We start from the raw sequence: 19,679 nt of genomic DNA on the forward strand, positions 1-19,679 counted from the left end.
TGATAGTACGGATGATACGTCGGGTAATGGACTGATAGTACGGATCGTACGTCGGGTAGTGGACTGATAGTACGGATCATACGTCGGGTAATGGACTGATAGTATGGATCATACGTCGGGTAATGGACTGATAGTACGGATCATACGTCGGGTAATGCTACCAGTCCGGTCTGTAGTAATTGTTTAAGCTGTTGCAATGTCTGTGGCTCAGGTTGACGTCGTATGCGGCGATCAATTAAGATTTAGAGGGTCACAGGAAAATATGAACATTGTGATTCTGTTGCGACAATCAGTTGTAAGGATTGACAGTGTATTGTATCAGATTCATTGAGGTAAGAACCGAAAACCCAAACATTAATTTAAACAAAAACAAACCCCTTTTGATCCTTAAATAATTTATCTTTTGTGTGTTCAATGTAATTACACCTGGGTCAGTACACTAGCGGCATGAAAAGGGAGCATTAGGCAACTAAATTGTGTAGACTAAAATACGACCCGGAGTTTCTGCAAGGCAGGCGTTTATTGTAGTAAGCCAAGCACCCGAGCCTAACGACCTGGGCCCCGTTCCACAAAGTGATCTTAGCGCTAAGTCTTTAACACTTACTGACAATCGTAGCGCTAAGATGCTTTGTGGAACGGGGCTCTGGACCACTGTTGTCGGATCTTACGACCAGCATTCGTGTGATAGAGGCAACATGACAAAGCCTTCACCGGAATCCTACAGAGGCGCTCCTTAATATAGAGCAACGGAACACTTTTAGCATACGTTGGCTCATAAATACTGATTGACGACTGACCTGGTAGGTAAAACATGACACTTCTGGAAAACATGACGAGGAAACTAATTTGATCGGACGACACTAACTAAAGCGGGTTAAGAGTAAAATGGCTTTAGTCCTAAAGAACGGGAGCTTCAAATCATATTTCTGTCAAGGTGCACATATCTTCATTGTCTAAATCCCCACTGAGTGACAATACGGATGTCGTCACCCTGCTGCTGCTGTTGCTGCTGCTGCTGCTGAGGAGAAGGATGATCCCGACAATGATTATGCTGTTTCAGCTATCACATTGGTCACACAGCAGACACTCGATACGCCATATTTCACCCAGGGCATGGTTATATCGCATTACCGGTGTACATAAATCAGCATATCATCCTTGACAAACGTTACTGACAGCTGTCGTAGTTTGTGGAGTTAACCAACATGGTGGATGCAACGAGAAAACAGTCGTCCTCTTTCCCCGAGGGGTTGAATGTGGAAGATAAGAAGGTAATCTATTGGGTAGGATCGATGGTCCATTACTTTGCTCGTGAGTAAACACGGAATATATCTGAGTGGACATAGAGGTTATCACGCGAGTGTGTTTGGGGATGGTAAATATCCTGTATTAGGAATAAACACTATGTATTTATAGCTCGCCAAGGCTCGCTAAATACAATGTTAATTCCTAATGCAGGATATTTACAATCCCCAAACACACTCGCGTGATAACCTCTTTATCATATAATGTCATTCTTTAATTCTGTGCTTCAAAATCGCTTACCCTCTCTCACAAACATTACCGAAACATTGCGAGTTTTCCTGCAATGCGCGCATTAATATTTATTACGTCACAGGGTAAGTGATGTCTCAGTCGGACAGTGACAGTAGCCAATATAGTTCCAACTGAAATCTGTTTCTTATACAGTGGCGATGCAACATATACGCAAAACAACAATTGTTTTTAATTGCCTTTCGCGGCAATCCATCGGTCTGTCCGCTAGAGTAACTGCCCTTTGTCAAAGGGAAGCTACTCTAACCCTAGTCTATGAGACGTCACGGCCACGGTCAAACGGTGTTGACAGTCGGTCTGTCCTGTCATAACGATAAGAAGTGTACTCAGATGTTCACATAGCGACAAAACGAAACAAGGTAACGATTCAAACATATTTCCGTCAAATCCAACTATTTTAATTTGTTGAGAAGGTTTCAAGCCCAGATATGGCTACTGATCCCGCTTGGCTAGGCCTCGTGCCCTCGCCAAATTGTTTCGAAATTTATATCTCCAAAGTTGCCAAAACTTATAAAATGCCTTAGCTGCGTCACAGTTAGACACAGATTTTCAGTATATTAGACTGTTCTTTTGATAATGATAGCAATTATCCCTGTAGTTTATCCAGATTCCCGATGGTTAATTCTGACTCGATCGCCGAATGACGAGTCCGACGCCATGTTTGTTTATAAACAGTAAAAGTAGTCCCTACTTGACCTGTGATATTTGCATCTCTATCCGCATATGACCCCAACGGATATCGTTTTATCCGTTGGCTTTATCCTGCCGAGAAACCTACCCATTATATGATAAAGGAATATATCTGCTGAGTAGACGGGAATATATTTGTTGAGTAGACACGAATATATCTGTTGAGTGGACAGGAATAAATCTGTTGAGAGGACAGGAATAAATCTGTTGAGTAGACAGGAATAAATCTGTTGAGTGGACAGGAATAAATCTGTTGAGTAGACAGGAATAAATCTGTTGAGTGGACAGGAATAAATCTGTTGAGTAGACAGGAATAAATCTGTTGAGTGGACAGGAATAAATCTGTTGAGTGGACAGATATACATCTGTTGAGTGGACAGGTATAAATCTGTTGAGTGGACAGGAATAAATCTGTTGAGTAGACAGGAATAAATCTGTTGAGTGGACGGGAATAAATATGTTGAGTAGACAGGAATAAATATGTTGAGTGGACAGGAATAAATCTGTTGAGTAGACAGGAATAAATCTGTTCACTGGACAGGAATAAATATGTTTAGTGGACAGGAATAAATCCTATGAGTGGACAGGAATAAATCTGTTGAGTAGACAGGAATAAATCTGTTGAGTAGACAGGAATAAATCTGTTGAGTGGACAGGAATAAATCTGTTGAGTAGACAGGAATAAATCTGTTGAGTAGACAGGAATAAATCTGTTGAGTAGACAGGAATAAATCTGTTGAGTTCACAGGAATAAATCTGTTGAGTGGACAGGAATATATCTGTTGAGTAGACAGGAATAAATCTGTTGAGTGGACAGGAATAAATCTGTTGAGTGGACAGGAATAAATCTGTTGAGTGGAAAATAATATATCTGTTGAGTGGACAGGGATATATCGGATGTGTTGCCTGCAATATATCGGATGGGTAGGGGAAAACTGTGTAAACCTGAGAAAGCGGGCACATGTAAGTTAAGTAAGCAGCATCATTCTGTTCCCTGACACTTTTTATAGTGTGCTCCATCCACCCGTTCCAGGTTAAAGCCGTCCACGGACTGACAATATGGACTGCCGCAGTGTTCATCGTCGGGGAGATTGCAGGGTCGGGGGTGCTGGCCTTGCCGAGTGCTGTCGAGGGAGCAGGTAAAGACAATCGGAATTGTAGTTTTTCATTAAAAAAACTTGTCAATCATAATCTAAACGGTGGTTGGTGACGGAGGGCATCAAGCGAGGGGCACCAATAACACAACAGGAGATATGACGTATAAACACATACACTGTTCACATATAATATTATACAAGGTAAATATTGAGAAAATAAACGTTAACCATAAAAGAAATCCAAGATGGCTGCCATGTTTTCAAGATGGCAGCTAATCGTGTCATCATTTTATGACTGTAAGTAATAGTGACGCAGACCTTGAATATTGTATGCGGATATCTATGCTTGACACCTATACTATACTCTCAGATTCTCTTGTGTCCTAACACACAAGCCATGCATATGTTTATCGAGATTGTATTTCTTGATTATGCTACTATATTCATATTGTGCTGTCACATGCACATGCATTTGCGTCACTTGTGACATTCTCTTGGCCGTTCCATTGAAAGGAATGGGCGCGTCAGGTTAAATTCTGACTTTTAACGTTATAACATTATATACACGTGCTATTAAATTATCCATGCTAGTATATGAACGTGCAACCCTAAATGCATATGACAACCGTTTCAAATATACGTGTCATTTGCCCGCCATATTTGCACATATTAATGCGGGTCTTGAAAACAAAGAAATATAAATGCAAATGAATATATGTTTCAGAGGTGCGTAAATATGATTTTCGTTTTCTTGTATTTCAAGCCTGTGCAATAATCGTAAGAGTTCGGAAATCTAATATGACTAGGTTTAGATTTATAGGCTCCTACATGTTCGGTCATATGCCTGGGTTCAGATTTATACGTTGAATTGTTTGATAGGCATTACTTAGAAGATGACGGAGGACAAAGTAGACACAAGTTAAGGATAACAATTTCTTTGTTTACTGTAAAGGCGACGTTTCGGTATACCGTTGTCAAGGAAGGTAGTCAAGTCAAGTCAAGTCAGCCTTGCTTGACAATGGTATAAGGATCTATACCGAAACGTCGCCTTTACAGTAAATAAAAACATTGTTATTCCTAAATTTACTACTTTGTCATAGTTAAGTCATGTTGACATTAATTTGCATTTGTTTCAAAGCGTGAGCTGGTTGGTGTATAGCAACAACGTCAGTGACACGGTGAGGTCATTTATAGTTCACATGTTGAGGACATACACGTGTCTCTGCACTGACCACAACCACAGAACATTGAATTTTCCTGTATCCCTTGCGTATGTGTTACCCCAGGCGTGTCCACTCTGCATTTTAAGCTTAAGAGTGTCTTAGAGGGTGTAACATGTAATCTTAATGACCTTAGGATTGCAGAACTTATGACACTCCCCCCATGCTCATTGAACCTCGTCTAAGTCGTCTAAGGCGTCGCGATTCACTGTGCAGAGTTGCGTCCCTTGGGCATGCCAGACACCTACGATTGTGGGTTCGGATCCCGGTTCGCCCCGATTATGTTTCTAGGTTTGTCTGCACCATACCCGTGCTCGTGGGTTTCACCGAAGTGGTAAACGTCTGAGACCTGCATCACTTCGGGCTTTCCACATTAAGCTGACATGCCGAGATATGACTGGAATACTGTTAAAAGCGGCGGTGGTGGTGTGTCAGATGTTGGGGAAGTTCTGTGTGGGCGTGTTGGTGGCGGTGCTAGAAGGTGGTGGTGTGTCAGAAGTTGGGGAAGTTCTGTGTGGGCGTGTTGGTGGCGGTGTTAGAAGGTGGCGGTGTGTCAGATGTTGGGGAAGTTCTGTGTGGGCGTGTTGGTGGCGGTGCTAGGTGGCGGTGTGTCAGATGTTGGGGAAGTTCTGTGTTGGCGTGTTGGTGGCGGTGTTAGAAGGTGGTGGTGTGTCAGATGTTGGGGAAGTTCTGTGTGGGCGTGTTGGTGGCGGTGCTAGAAGGTGGTGGTGTGTCAGATGTTGGGGAAGTTCTGTGTTGGCGTGTTGGTGGCGGTGTTAGAAGGTGGCGGTGTGTCAGATGTTGGAGAAGTTCTGTGTGGGTGTGTTGGTGGCGGTGCTAGAAGGTGGTGGTGTGTCAGATGTTGGGGAAGTTCTGTGTGGGCGTGTTGGTGGCGGTGTTAGAAGGTGGCGGTGTGTCAGATGTTGGAGAAGTTCTGTGTGGGTGTGTTGGTGGCGGTGCTAGAAGGTGGTGGTGTGTCAGATGTTGGGGAAGTTCTGTGTGGGCGTGTTGGTGGCGGTGTTAGAAGGTGGCGGTGTGTCAGATGTTGGAGAAGTTCTGTGTGGGTGTGTTGGTGGCGGTGCTAGAAGGTGGTGGTGTGTCAGATGTTGGGGAAGTTCTGTGTGGGCGTGTTGGTGGCGGTGCTAGAAGGTGGTGGTGTGTCAGATGTTGGGGAAGTTCTGTGTGGGTGTGTTGGTGGCGGTGCTAGAAGGTGGTGGTGTGTCAGATGTTGGGGAAGTTCTGTGTGGGCGTGTTGGTGGCGGTGCTAGAAGGTGGTGGTGTGTCAGATGTTGGGGAAGTTCTGTGTGGGTGTGTTGGTGGCGGTGCTAGAAGGTGGTGGTGTGTCAGATGTTGGGGAAGTTCTGTGTGGGCGTGTTGGTGGCGGTGCTAGGTGGCGGTGTGTCAGATGTTGGGGAAGTTCTGTGTGGGCGTGTTGGTGGCGGTGCTAGGTGGTGGTGTGTCAGATGTTGGGGAAGTTCTGTGTTGGCGTGTTGGTGGCGGTGTTAGAAGGTGGCGGTGTGTCAGATGTTGGGGAAGTTCTGTGTGGGTGTGTTGGTGGCGGTGTTAGAAGGTGGCGGTGTGTCAGATGTTGGGGAAGTTCTGTGTGGGTGTGTTGGTGGCGGTGCTAGAAGGTGGTGGTGTGTCAGATGTTGGAGAAGTTCTGTGTGGGTGTGTTGGTGGCGGTGCTAGAAGGTGGCGGTGTGTCAGATGTTGGAGAAGTTCTGTGTGGGTGTGTTGGTGGCGGTGTTAGAAGGTGGCGGTGTGTCAGATGTTGGGGAAGTTCTGTGTGGGTGTGTTGGTGGCGGTGCTAGGTGGCGGTGTGTCAGATGTTGGAGAAGTTCTGTGTGGGCGTGTTGGTTGCGGTGCTAGAAGGTGGTGGTGTGTCAGATGTTGGGGAAGTTCTGTGTGGGTGTGTTGGTGGCGGTGCTAGAAGGTGGTGGTGTGTCAGATGTTGGGGAAGTTCTGTGTGGGCGTGTTGGTGGCGGTGCTAGAAGGTGGTGGTGGTGTGTCAGATGTTGGGGAAGTTCTGTGTTGGCGTGTTGGTGGCGGTGTTAGAAGGTGGCGGTGTGTCAGATGTTGGGGAAGTTCTGTGTGGGTGTGTTGGTGGCGGTGCTAGAAGGTGGTGGTGTGTCAGATGTTGGGGAAGTTCTGTGTGGGCGTGTTGGTGGCGGTGCTAGGTGGTGGTGTGTCAGATATTGGAGAAGTTCTGTGTGGGTGTGTTGGTGGCGGTGCTAGGTGGTGGTGTGTCAGATATTGGAGAAGTTCTGTGTGGGTGTGTTGGTGGCGGTGCTAGGTGGTGGTGTGTCAGATATTGGAGAAGTTCTGTGTGGGTGTGTTGGTGGCGGTGCTAGAAGGTGGTGGTGTGTCAGATGTTGGGGAAGTTCTGTGTGGGTGTGTTGGTGGCGGTGCTAGGTGGTGGTGTGTCAGATATTGGAGAAGTTCTGTGTGGGTGTGTTGGTGGCGGTGCTAGAAGGTGGTGGTGTGTCAGATGTTGGGGAAGTTCTGTGTGGGTGTGTTGGTGGCGGTGCTAGGTGGCGGTGTGTCAGATGTTGGGGAAGTTCTGTGTGGGTGTGTTGGTGGCGGTGCTAGAAGGTGGTGGTGTGTCAGATGTTGGGGAAGTTCTGTGTGGGCGTGTTGGTGGCGGTGCTAGGTGGCGGTGTGTCAGATGTTGGAGAAGTTCTGTGTGGGTGTGTTGGTGGCGGTGCTAGGTGGTGGTGTGTCAGATATTGGAGAAGTTCTGTGTGGGTGTGTTGGTGGCGGTGTTAGAAGGTGGTGGTGTGTCAGATGTTGGGGAAGTTCTGTGTGGGTGTGTTGGTGGCGGTGCTAGGTGGTGGTGTGTCAGATATTGGAGAAGTTCTGTGTGGGCGTGTTGGTGGCGGTGCTAGAAGGTGGTGGTGTGTCAGATGTTGGGGAAGTTCTGTGTGGGCGTGTTGGTGGCGGTGCTAGGTGGTGGTGTGTCAGATGTTGGGGAAGTTCTGTGTGGGTGTGTTGGTGGCGGTGCTAGGTGGTGGTGTGTCAGATATTGGAGAAGTTCTGTGTGGGTGTGTTGATGGCGGTGTTAGAAGGTGGTGGTGTGTCAGATATTGGAGAAGTTCTGTGTGGGCGTGTTGGTGGCGGTGCTAGGTGGTGGTGTATCAGATGTTTGGGAAGTTCTGTGTGGGTGTGTTGGTGGCGGTGTTAGAAGGTGGTGGTGTGTCAGATGTTGGGGAAGTTCTGTGAGGGTGTGTTGGTGGCGGTGCTAGGTGGCGGTGTGTCAGATGTTGGGGAAGTTCTGTGTGGGTGTGTTGGTGGCGGTGCTAGAAGGTGGCGGTGTGTCAGATGTTGGGGAAGTTCTGTGTGGGTGTGTTGGTGGCGGTGCTAGAAGGTGGTGGTGTGTCAGATGTTGGGGAAGTTCTGTGTGGGCGTGTTGGTGGCGGTGTTAGAAGGTGGTGGTGTGTCAGATGTTGGGGAAGTTCTGTGTGGGTGTGTTGGTGGCGGTGCTAGGTGGCGGTGTGTCAGATGTTGGAGAAGTTCTGTGTGGGTGTGTTGGTGGCGGTGCTAGAAGGTGGTGGTGTGTCAGATGTTGGAGAAGTTCTGTGTGGGCGTGTTGGTGGCGCTGCTAGAAGGTGGCGGTGTGTCAGATGTTGGAGAAGTTCTGTGTGGGTGTGTTGGTGGCGGTGCTAGAAGGTGGCGGTGTGTCAGATGTTGGGGAAGTTCTGTGTGGGTGTGTTGGTGGCGGTGCTAGAAGGTGGTGGTGTGTCAGATGTTGGGGAAGTTCTGTGTGGGTGTGTTGATGGCGGTGCTAGGTGGCGGTGTGTCAGATGTTGGGGAAGTTCTGTGTGGGCGTGTTGGTGGCGGTGCTAGAAGGTGGTGGTGTGTCAGATGTTGGGGAAGTTCTGTGTGGGTGTGTTGGTGGCGGTGTTAGAAGGTGGTGGTGTGTCAGATGTTGGGGAAGTTCTGTGTGGGCGTGTTGGTGGCGGTGCTAGAAGGTGGTGGTGTGTCAGATGTTGGGGAAGTTCTGTGTGGGTGTGTTGGTGGCGGTGTTAGAAGGTGGTGGTGTGTCAGATGTTGGGGAAGTTCTGTGTGGGTGTGTTGGTGGCGGTGCTAGGTGGTGGTGTATCAGATGTTGGGGAAGTTCTGTGTGGGCGTGTTGGTGGCGGTGTTAGAAGGTGGTGGTGTGTCAGATGTTGGGGAAGTTCTGTGTGGGTGTGTTGGTGGCGGTGCTAGAAGGTGGTGGTGTGTCAGATGTTGGGGAAGTTCTGTGTGGGCGTGTTGGTGGCGGTGTTAGAAGGTGGTGGTGTGTCAGATGTTGGGGAAGTTCTGTGTTGGCATGTTGGTGGCGGTGCTAGAAGGTGGTGGTGTGTCAGATGTTGGGGAATTTCTGTGTGGGTGTGTTGGTGGCGGTGCTAGAAGGTGGTGGTGTGTCAGATGTTGGGGAAGTTCTGTGTTGGCATGTTGGTGGCGGTGCTAGAAGGTGGCGGTGTGTCAGATGTTGGAGAAGTTCTGTGTTGGCATGTTGGTGGCGGTGCTAGAAGGTGGCGGTGTGTCAGATGTTGGAGAAGTTCTGTGTTGGCATGTTGGTGGCGGTGCTAGAAGGTGGCGGTGTGTCAGATGTTGGAGAAGTTCTGTGTTGGCGTGTTGGTGGCGGTGCTAGAAGGTGGCGGTGTGTCAGATGTTGGAGAAGTTCTGTGTTGGCATGTTGGTGGCGGTGCTAGAAGGTGGCGGTGTGTCAGATGTTGGAGAAGTTCTGTGTTGGCATGTTGGTGGCGGTGCTAGAAGGTGGCGGTGTGTCAGATGTTGGAGAAGTTCTGTGTGGGTGTGTTGGTGGCGGTGCTAGAAGGTTGTGATGTATCAGATGTTGGGGAAGTTCTGTGTGGGCGTGTTGGTGGCGGTGCTAGGTGGTGGTGTGTCAGATGTTGGGGAAGTTCTGTGTGGGTGTGTTGGTGGCGGTGCTAGGTGGTGGTGTGTCAGATATTGGAGAAGTTCTGTGTGGGTGTGTTGATGGCGGTGTTAGAAGGTGGTGGTGTGTCAGATATTGGAGAAGTTCTGTGTGGGCATGTTGGTGGCGGTGCTAGGTGGTGGTGTATCAGATGTTGGGGAAGTTCTGTGTGGGTGTGTTGGTGGCGGTGTTAGAAGGTGGTGGTGTGTCAGATGTTGGGGAAGTTCTGTGTGGGTGTGTTGGTGGCGGTGCTAGGTGGCGGTGTGTCAGATGTTGGGGAAGTTCTGTGTGGGTGTGTTGGTGGCGGTGCTAGAAGGTGGCGGTGTGTCAGATGTTGGGGAAGTTCTGTGTGGGTGTGTTGGTGGCGGTGCTAGAAGGTGGCGGTGTGTCAGATGTTGGGGAAGTTCTGTGTGGGCGTGTTGGTGGCGGTGTTAGAAGGTGGTGGTGTGTCAGATGTTGGGGAAGTTCTGTGTGGGTGTGTTGGTGGCGGTGCTAGGTGGCGGTGTGTCAGATGTTGGAGAAGTTCTGTGTGGGTGTGTTGGTGGCGGTGCTAGAAGGTGGTGGTGTGTCAGATGTTGGGGAAGTTCTGTGTGGGTGTGTTGGTGGCGGTGCTAGAAGGTGGCGGTGTGTCAGATGTTGGAGAAGTTCTGTGTGGGCGTGTTGGTGGCGCTGCTAGAAGGTGGCGGTGTGTCAGATGTTGGAGAAGTTCTGTGTGGGTGTGTTGGTGGCGGTGCTAGAAGGTGGCGGTGTGTCAGATGTTGGGGAAGTTCTGTGTGGGCGTGTTGGTGGCGGTGCTAGAAGGTGGTGGTGTGTCAGATGTTGGGGAAGTTCTGTGTGGGCGTGTTGATGGCGGTGCTAGGTGGCGGTGTGTCAGATGTTGGGGAAGTTCTGTGCGGGCGTGTTGGTGGCGGTGCTAGAAGGTGGTGGTGTGTCAGATGTTGGGGAAGTTCTGTGTGGGTGTGTTGGTGGCGGTGTTAGAAGGTGGTGGTGTGTCAGATGTTGGGGAAGTTCTGTGTGGGCGTGTTGGTGGCGGTGTTAGAAGGTGGTGGTGTGTCAGATGTTGGGGAAGTTCTGTGTTGGCGTGTTGGTGGCGGTGCTAGAAGGTGGTGGTGTGTCAGATGTTGGGGAAGTTCTGTGTGGGTGTGTTGGTGGCGGTGTTAGAAGGTGGTGGTGTGTCAGATGTTGGGGAAGTTCTGTGTGGGTGTGTTGGTGGCGGTGCTAGGTGGTGGTGTGTCAGATGTTGGGGAAGTTCTGTGTGGGCGTGTTGGTGGCGGTGTTAGAAGGTGGTGGTGTGTCAGATGTTGGGGAAGTTCTGTGTGGGTGTGTTGGTGGCGGTGCTAGAAGGTGGTGGTGTGTCAGATGTTGGGGAAGTTCTGTGTGGGCGTGTTGGTGGCGGTGTTAGAAGGTGGTGGTGTGTCAGATGTTGGGGAAGTTCTGTGTTGGCATGTTGGTGGCGGTGCTAGAAGGTGGTGGTGTGTCAGATGTTGGGGAAGTTCTGTGTGGGTGTGTTGGTGGCGGTGCTAGAAGGTGGTGGTGTGTCAGATGTTGGGGAAGTTCTGTGTTGGCATGTTGGTGGCGGTGCTAGAAGGTGGCGGTGTGTCAGATGTTGGAGAAGTTCTGTGTTGGCATGTTGGTGGCGGTGCTAGAAGGTGGCGGTGTGTCAGATGTTGGAGAAGTTCTGTGTTGGCATGTTGGTGGCGGTGCTAGAAGGTGGCGGTGTGTCAGATGTTGGAGAAGTTCTGTGTTGGCGTGTTGGTGGCGGTGCTAGAAGGTGGCGGTGTGTCAGATGTTGGAGAAGTTCTGTGTTGGCACGTTGGTGGCGGTGCTAGAAGGTGGCGGTGTGTCAGATGTTGGAGAAGTTCTGTGTTGGCATGTTGGTGGCGGTGCTAGAAGGTGGCGGGTGTGTCAGATGTTGGAGAAGTTCTGTGTGGGTGTGTTGGTGGCGGTGCTAGAAGGTTGTGATGTATCAGATGTTGGGGAAGTTCTGTGTGGGTGTGTTGATGGCGGTGTTAGAAGGTGGTGGTGTGTCAGATGTTGAAGAAGTTCTGTGTGGGTGTGTTGATGGCGGTGTTAGAAGGTGGTGGTGTATCAGATGTTGGAGAAGTTCTGTGTGGGCGTGTTGATGGCGGTGTTAGAAGGTGGTGGTCTGTCAGATGTTGAAGAAGTTCTGTGTCGGTGTGTTGATGGCGGTGCTAGAAGGAAGTGAGTGAGTATGGTTTTACGCCGCTTTTAGCAATATTCCAGCAATGTCACGGCGAGCGACACCAGAAATGGGCTTCACACATTGTACCCATGTGGGGGATTCGAATCCGGGTCTTCGGCGTGACGCTTGAACGCTTGAACCAATGAACCACTACTGTGTGTTAGTGGCGGTGCTGGAAGGAGGTGGGGGGGGGGGGGGGGGGGGGGGATGACGATGTTGGTGTGTCACAAGATGTTGCAGAAGTTCTGTGTGCGTGTGTTAGTGGCGGTGTTAGGAAGTTAGGCATAGGAGAAAGTGGGAATGCGATTCGGATGAGAAATAGGTATGGTTGTGGTGGGTATCGATGGTGATGGTTATGTTAAGTATCACATATTATCACGCCCAATTGCGTGGATTGATGCTTATGATGTCAATCACTGGATGGTCTGGTCCAGACTCGATTATGTACAGACCGCCGCCCTTTAGCTTGACTACTGCTGAGTGCGGCGTTAAACAACAAACAAACAAACAAACAACATATTATCACGAAGTACACAACTAACATCTCTATTCCTAGGCTGGATCGGGATGGTGATGCTGTTCCTGTGCTGCTTCATCTCCACCTACACCGGCGACGTGCTGGGGACGGCTTGGTGCATCATCCAAGACCGCTATGAGCAGTACCGGGGCCACATCAGATACCCCTACCCGGCCATTGGGGAGATCACGTACGGGAAACCTGGAAGGTGGGTCACGTGGTGAGAGAGGTGGTACCTTGGTTGTCCCTAGGGCACGTGGTGAGAGAGTTGGTAACTTGGTTGCCCCTAGGGCACGTGGTGAGTGAGTTGGTAACTTGGTTCACCCTAGGTCACGTGGTGAGAGACGGTAACTTGGTTGCCCTTAGGTCACGTGGGGAGAGAGTTGGTAACTTGGTTGCCCCTAGGTCACGTGGTGAGAGAGATGGTAACTTGGTTGCCCCTAGGGCACGTGGTGAGCGAGATGGTACCTTGGTTCACCCTAGGTCACGTGGTGAGAGACGGTAACTTGGTTGCCCTTAGGTCACGTGGGGAGAGAGTTGGTAACTTCGTTGCCCCTAGGTCACGTGGTGAGAGAGATGGTAACTTGGTTGCCCCTAGGGCACGTGGTGAGCGAGATGGTACCTTGGTTCACCCTAGGTAACGTGGTGAGAGAGTTGATACCTTGGTTGCCCCTAGGGCACGTGGTGAGAGAGTTGATAACTTGGTTGCCCCTAGGGCACGTGGTGAGAGAGATGGTAACTTGGTTGCCCCTAGGGCACGTGGTGAGAGAGATTGTAACTTGGTTCACCCTAGGTCACGTGGTGAGTGAGATGGTACCTTGGTTGCCCCTAGGTCACGTGGTGGGAGAGTTGGTAACCTGGTTCACCCTATGTCACGTGGTGAGTGAGATGGTAACTTGGTTTACCCTAGGTCACGTCGTGAGAGAGATGGTAACTTGGTTTACCCTAGGTCACGTCGTGAGAGAGATGGTAACTTGGTTTACCCTAGGTAACGTGGTGAGAGAGTTGGTAACTTGGTTGCACCTAGGTCACGTGGTGAGAGAGTTGGTAACTTGGTTGCCCCTAGGTCACGTCATGAGAGAGTTGGTAACTTGTTTGCTCCTAGGTCACGTGGTGAGAGGAGTTGGTAACTTGGTTGCCCCTAGATTACGTTGTGAGAGAGTTGGTAACTTGACTGTCCCTAGCTCGCCTAGAAAGAGAGTTGGTAACTTGGCTGCCCCTAGATCACGTAGTGTGAGAGTTGGAGAATTGGTTATAGCCCCAAGGTTATAATCATGTAGGATTTGGGGTCAGTTGCAAGTGTATAATCATCTTTATCTACCCTCTAGGTACCTAGTATCCTTTTCCATCAACTTTACCATGTACGGTGGGGCTGTGGTCTACTTGATCCTTGCCTCAGAGAACCTCCAGTCACTATTTGCTGACGTCCACAAAGACATCTCCTTCTGTTTCTGGTTGCTGATAGTGGCTGGCATACTACTACCTTTATCCTGGCTAGGCACTCCAAAAGATTTCTGGTAAGACGCCATCTTAAAACACCATTCCTACATGCTTGTCTGCGACGTTATTTAGACGTTTATTTTGTTCTTAATAACATAAACACGGCTTGTCACGATGTCAGTGTTTTAACTCTCCGTAACGGTAATATGCATTTGTCGTGGGAAAAGCTGAATTTGTCTGAGTGGTTATTACGAGATAGCTAAGATCGCTCTGAGGACCGAGTTTTCTAGAATGTTCACTTCTTCCTCTTTGTTCTTCACAGGCCAATAGCAGTAGGCGCTGCCGTGGCGACAGGCACGGCCTGTATCATCCTCACCACCAACATGGTCATCGACAAGAAGGACCTTCCCGAAGTCGTTCACGATACTCCTGGCTTTGTGTCCTTCTTCACGGCGTTCGGCACCATCTGCTTCGCGTTCGGGGGGCACCCAGCGTTCCCCACCTTCCAGACAGACATGAAGGACCACAGGCAATTCGGCAAAGCTGTCCTGCTTGCTTACATGAGTAGGTAATTACCAAGTTTTAACAAAATATTAAGTTTATTTGAGTAAATATTTTGCCAATTCAAACATTTATTTTCTACGAATGTAAAGGTGTCCGTGTATCTCCCAATTCCGTGCATGACGCATTGTACCTGTCCTTTTGCATCTTCCCGAGGCAAGAGAGTTAACTGACTATAAAAGTCCAGTTTCCACCCTTGCCGAACTAGGCTGGGATTATGGAGTTACATTTTGGCTGGGCTAACGAGTTTATGCATAGGCAAATCAAAATCACGCACCGAAATCGAAATCCGGTTCGTAAACTGTCATGCAGAGTTCGGTGAATTGATGGATTTGCAAAGCATGTGCATCGCCAACTCCTTGTCAACATATTTTTTTCAAATCTTTTCATGTTTCTAATCAAGGTGCTCACGTGATTTGATGTACTTCGCGACGTAAGAATCGTTTTATCACAAAATAGATCTTGATGGTCGATCAGATCGTCTTGACTGGGCGCCACCATTTTGTTTGAAGCAAATGCATGTTATACGAGAGTTGGAATCTGATTGGTCAAATGGGAGATGCATAGAAAGGACATAACTCGTAGTAGCCACTGGTGGCGCTACGATCGAGCCCAGGAATTCCAGCCTAGTTCGGCAAGGGTGGAAACTGGACTTTTAGAGTCCGCTAACGCTCTTGCCTCGGGAAGATGGTCCTTTTGGGTATGCCCGTTCGTGTCTGGCTTTGAGCTCTGTGAGAAGTTGAGGCAGGGTGAAATGGGGTTTAACGTCGCTTTCAAAATTACTGCACTTATGCAGCGACGTGCAGATTTACTGATCTGAAAATAAAATATTTATGTTGAATTGGGTCTGTAGAAGTGTAGGCATTCTGCTCAAATATGTCAAGAAGAACCGTTTAAGAAATATGCTCGTTTTGCAAAACGGGGTGTGTGTGTGTGTGGGGGGGGGGGGGGGGGGGGGGGGGGCAGTTTTGGCTTTGATGTCTCGGCCAAAAGATTTCTTCTGTAAACACGCTCGAATAATAACAATCATAACCCTGGCTGACGGAGTCAATGATACATGAAACACCTTTTATATTGGATTGATCGAGGGAGGGAGTCGGTTTAATGCCTCTTTGAACAATATCACGGCCTGTCCACTTTATGTGGGACGAAACGAACGTGATGCCTGTCTTAGACCTTTACTACTTTGTTGAAACCCATGAGCATGGATATGGTGCTGAAAGATCCGGGATTATATGGGATTCGAACCCAAGAACTGCTAGCACAACAAAGGGACATAATTATCCACATCGAATTAGAACCATTTCGGTTTAATTTAGACTGTCCTTGCATCATCTTCTGCCTTTCAAACTTGCATTGACGCTGTACAAATTTGCCAAAAGGGTGTTGACCTATGGCAAACAAACAGAAGTCATATAGACATCACGTGAATATGACGTTATCCACGTCGAATTCTGGCACCGAAGGCGCAAAGCCAGTGTACTCTCTGCCGTTCTCCCAAATGCTTTGTCTTATCTCTCATAACGACCGTCTAACATCTACATCCCCTACATGTGAAGTCAATGTGTACTTTCGTATAACGACAGAACCAAATGTCACCTGCTTATTCAAAATGTCAGTCCAACGTCTGCTGCCTCCACCCTAGGTGTTGCGATCGTCTGCTTACGAATCCAACGTCAAACAAACGTAAAAGTCAATAAAAGTTTTTTTTTAAACATCACATCAACGTCTACGTCCCAATAACGTCTAATTAATATGTCGTCTGCTATCTCTTAACGTCAATCAACATCGGGTTCCCGATGACGTAAACAGAAAACGTCAACGCCAGGGAATTATCTGTCTCGACTATCCTATGTGATTCCTCATAATGTTAATCTCCAACATGGGGCGGTCGGGTAGCCTAGTAGTTAAAGCGTTCGCTCGTCACGCCGAAGACCCGGGTTCCATTCCTGACATGGGTACAATGTGTGAAGCCCATTTCTGGTGTCCCCCGCCTTGATATTGCTGGAATATTGCTAAAAGCGGCGTAAAACCATATTCACTGACTCACTAATCTCCGACATGTTGTCTGCTTCCTCATAACGTCCATCTAACGTAACGTCAGCTTTTCCATAACATTCGTGTCGTCTGCTTCTCATAATGTTAATCTCCGACATATCGTATGCTTCCCATTAATGTCCATCCAACGTGTCGTCTGCTTCTCATAATGTTAATCTCCGACATATCGTATGCTTCCCATTAATGTCCATCCAACGTGTCGTCTGCTTCTCAAGTTCTCATAATGTTAATCTCCGACATGTCGTGTGCTTCAACATAAAGTGTCGTCTGCTTTTTTTCCAGTTGTGTTGTGCATGTACATTCCTGTCTCTGTAACGGGGGTACTTCGTGTACGGGAGAGATACCCAGGCTAACATCCTGCAGACGGTGTCGTCGGGCCCCATGTTGGTGACTGTGCAGATTCTCGTCACCCTTCATCTGTTTTGTGGATTCATCATCATTATCAACCCTTTTAGTCAGGAAGTAGAGGAAATATTCAAAGTACCCCACCGTAAGTATGTCTGTCTCAGTAAACCGCAAATGTTCCCGAACAGCTTGATATAAAGACACAAAGAGTCAATCATCATTTTGATCTAAGTCTGAACCTTTAGGTATCAAACCCGCAAGATTTTCTTCTGATTTGTTTGTTTGTTTGTTAGTTGTTTAACGCCGCACTCAGCAATATTCCAGCTATATGACGGCGGTCTGTAAAATAATCGAGTCTGGACCAGACAATCATTGACATCATGAGCATCGATCTAAGCAATTGGGATCGATGACATATATCAACCAAGTCAGCGAGCCTGACCACCCGATCCCGTTAGTCGCCTTTTACGACAAGCACAGTCGCCTTTTACGGCAAGTATGGGTTGCTGAAGACCTATTCTACCCCGAAATCTTCGTCGATTTTCTTCTGAGCCCATACATATAATAAAATATTATATGGCAACACCTATATTTACAAATTCACAAACCACATCCTACCATTTTGATGTCTTCTATAAAGATTGCTGTTTTTAAAAATCGAATCAAACAAGTTTGCCCTTATTCCACAGAGCACATCAATGTCCTTATTCAATGTCAAAAAGTATTTAACTACCAGGAAACATTGACATATATGTCATTTAAGAAAAAAAAAAGTGTTTCGTTCACAAGATGTAAGTGAAAGCATTGTCTAATACGGTATTGAAGGCGAGATGAACGGAATACTGGGTGTCCATTTGCCATGTTTGGTGACTTGGTTGCGTGCTTGTCATCGTACCCCGATGGCGTTAATCACTGCTCAGAGTATGATCAATGGATTTACAAATTCGATTTTTTTTACAGGCCGCCGTCATATAGCTGGAATATTGCTGAGTGCGGCGTTAAAAAGCGCCCCCCCCCCCCCAAAAAAAAAAAAAAAAAAAAAAAAACACACACAAAAAAAAGAAACAAACAAAAAACAAAAAAAACAAAAAAACAGTATCTCAGTTTCACACCTGACACTAATTACATTGCCTTGAAGTAGACTGTAAGCGTGAGTGAGTGAGTTCGGTTTTACGCCGCTTTTAACAGTATTCCAGTTATATCACGGCGTATAAGCTTAATGTGGGAGGAAAGCCCAAAGTGATGCAGGTCTCTGACGCTTACCACTTCGGTGAAACCCACGAGCACGGGTATGGTGCTGACAAACCTAGAAACATATCGGGGCGAACCGGGATTCGAACCCACAATCGTAGGTTTCTGGCATGCCCAAGGGACGCAACTCGGTACAGGGAATCCTTAGACGACTGGGCCACCCATGCCCCTTAGGCTGTAAGCAGATACAAGGCCGTAGATCATTGTCTCATTTTAAGTATGTCATTAATATTGTTTCAGATTTCGGCTGGAAGCGTTGTTTACTGAGGACTGTTCTTGTTGCCCTGGTTTTGTTTGGTGCTGAGACGGTGCCCAAGTTCGGCGCTATCCTGGCACTAGTTGGCGGATCCACCATCTCCATCCTAGCCTTCATCTGTCCGCCCCTCTTCTACCTCAAACTCGCCAAGATGGAGGGGGACTGGGAGAAAATGTACGTGGTGCACCCTTCTCCCGATTGTCTCCGATATGTGGACTTTACCTTCTCCTAACAAGGCAATATCTGGGTCGTATACATACGTGTTTTATCTCAAGGCTAATTAGCATGTGATGATAGGTGCAGTCGGTACGATACACTTATTATATATTAGAAGGCCAATGAACCTGTTCCTGTAGCATTCCGAGATTCCTCAGTTACGTGATTCCTTGTGATTCCTCACATTCCATGATTCCTTGTGATTCCCAGATTCCATGATTCCATGATTCCTTGTGGCTCCCAGATTCCGTGATTCCTTAATTGTGATTCCCAGATTCCATGATTCCTTGTGATTCCCAGATTCCATGATTCCTTGTGATTCCATGATTCCTTGTGATTCCCAGATTCCATGATTCCTTAATTGTGATTCCCAGATTCCGTGATTCCTTGTGATTTCCAGATTCCGTGATTCCTTGTGATTCCCAGGTTCCGTAATTCCTTGTGATTCCCAGTTTCCATGATTCCATGATTCCTTGTGATTCCCAGATTCTGTGATTCCTTGTGATTCCCAGATTCCGTGATTCCTTGTGATTCCCAGGTTCCGTAATTCCTTGTGATTTCGTGATTCCTAAATTGTGATTCCCAGATTCCGTGATTCCTTGTGATTCCCAGATTCCGTGATTCCTTGTGATTCCATGATTCCTTGTGATTCCCAGATTCCGTGATTCCTTAATTGTGATTCCCAGATCCCTTGATTCCTTGTGATTCCCAGATTCTGTGATTCCTTGTGATTCCCAGATCCATGGTTCTCCTTTCCAGAGTTCATCTGTCTGCCTGCCTGCCTGTCTGCCTGTCTGTCTGTCTGTCTGTCTGTCTGTCTGCCTGCTTGCCTGCCTGCCTGTCTGCCTGTATGTCTGCCTGACTGTCTGTCTGTTTGTCTGTGTGTCTGCCTGTCTGTGTGCATGTATCTATCTATCCATATCAGCTAAAAGGTACCTCTTCAGGGCCATTATTTGCTGTCCCAATTGTAAATTCCAACACCACGTGAAATGGAACTGTGATAGGGGGTTAATCATCCCATTCTGTTTGTATATTTGAAACTATAACATAATGCTTATTTCTGTGGTTTATTGCAGTGAGGTCCCCCTGCACAAGAGGGTGGCTCTGTATGAGATCGTGTTCGTGGGCCTGGTCGCTGGTATCGCCTCCACGTACTCTGCCTTTGCTGGTCTCCTTGCGCCAGGCGCTTTCACTGTGCCGTGTTATATCAACATCACTGCGGCCAGTGGTTCCTAGGGGTTGGACAGGCGTAGGGTGGGGCAGGTTGAGTGTGGTGGCCTTGGTTGTGGGGTGGGGTCGGGATGGGGAGGTGCAAGGGGAGAAGATACTTTTGTTGTGCCATGTTATATCAAC

The 19,679-nt window shown here is 48.1% G+C and overlaps 1 pseudogene; it reads left to right on the forward strand.

Moving 5' to 3' along the window:
• The first annotated feature begins 1,205 nt into the window (after positions 1-1,205).
• LOC139475082 (uncharacterized) lies at positions 1,206-19,562 on the forward strand (annotated as a pseudogene).
• Positions 19,563-19,679: the final 117 nt, after the last annotated feature.

This window comes from Haliotis cracherodii, unplaced genomic scaffold (assembly GCF_022045235.1).
Source record: "Haliotis cracherodii isolate W230 unplaced genomic scaffold, xgHalCrac1.p SCAF_3, whole genome shotgun sequence".
Classification (NCBI taxonomy): Eukaryota; Metazoa; Mollusca; class Gastropoda; order Lepetellida; family Haliotidae; genus Haliotis; species Haliotis cracherodii.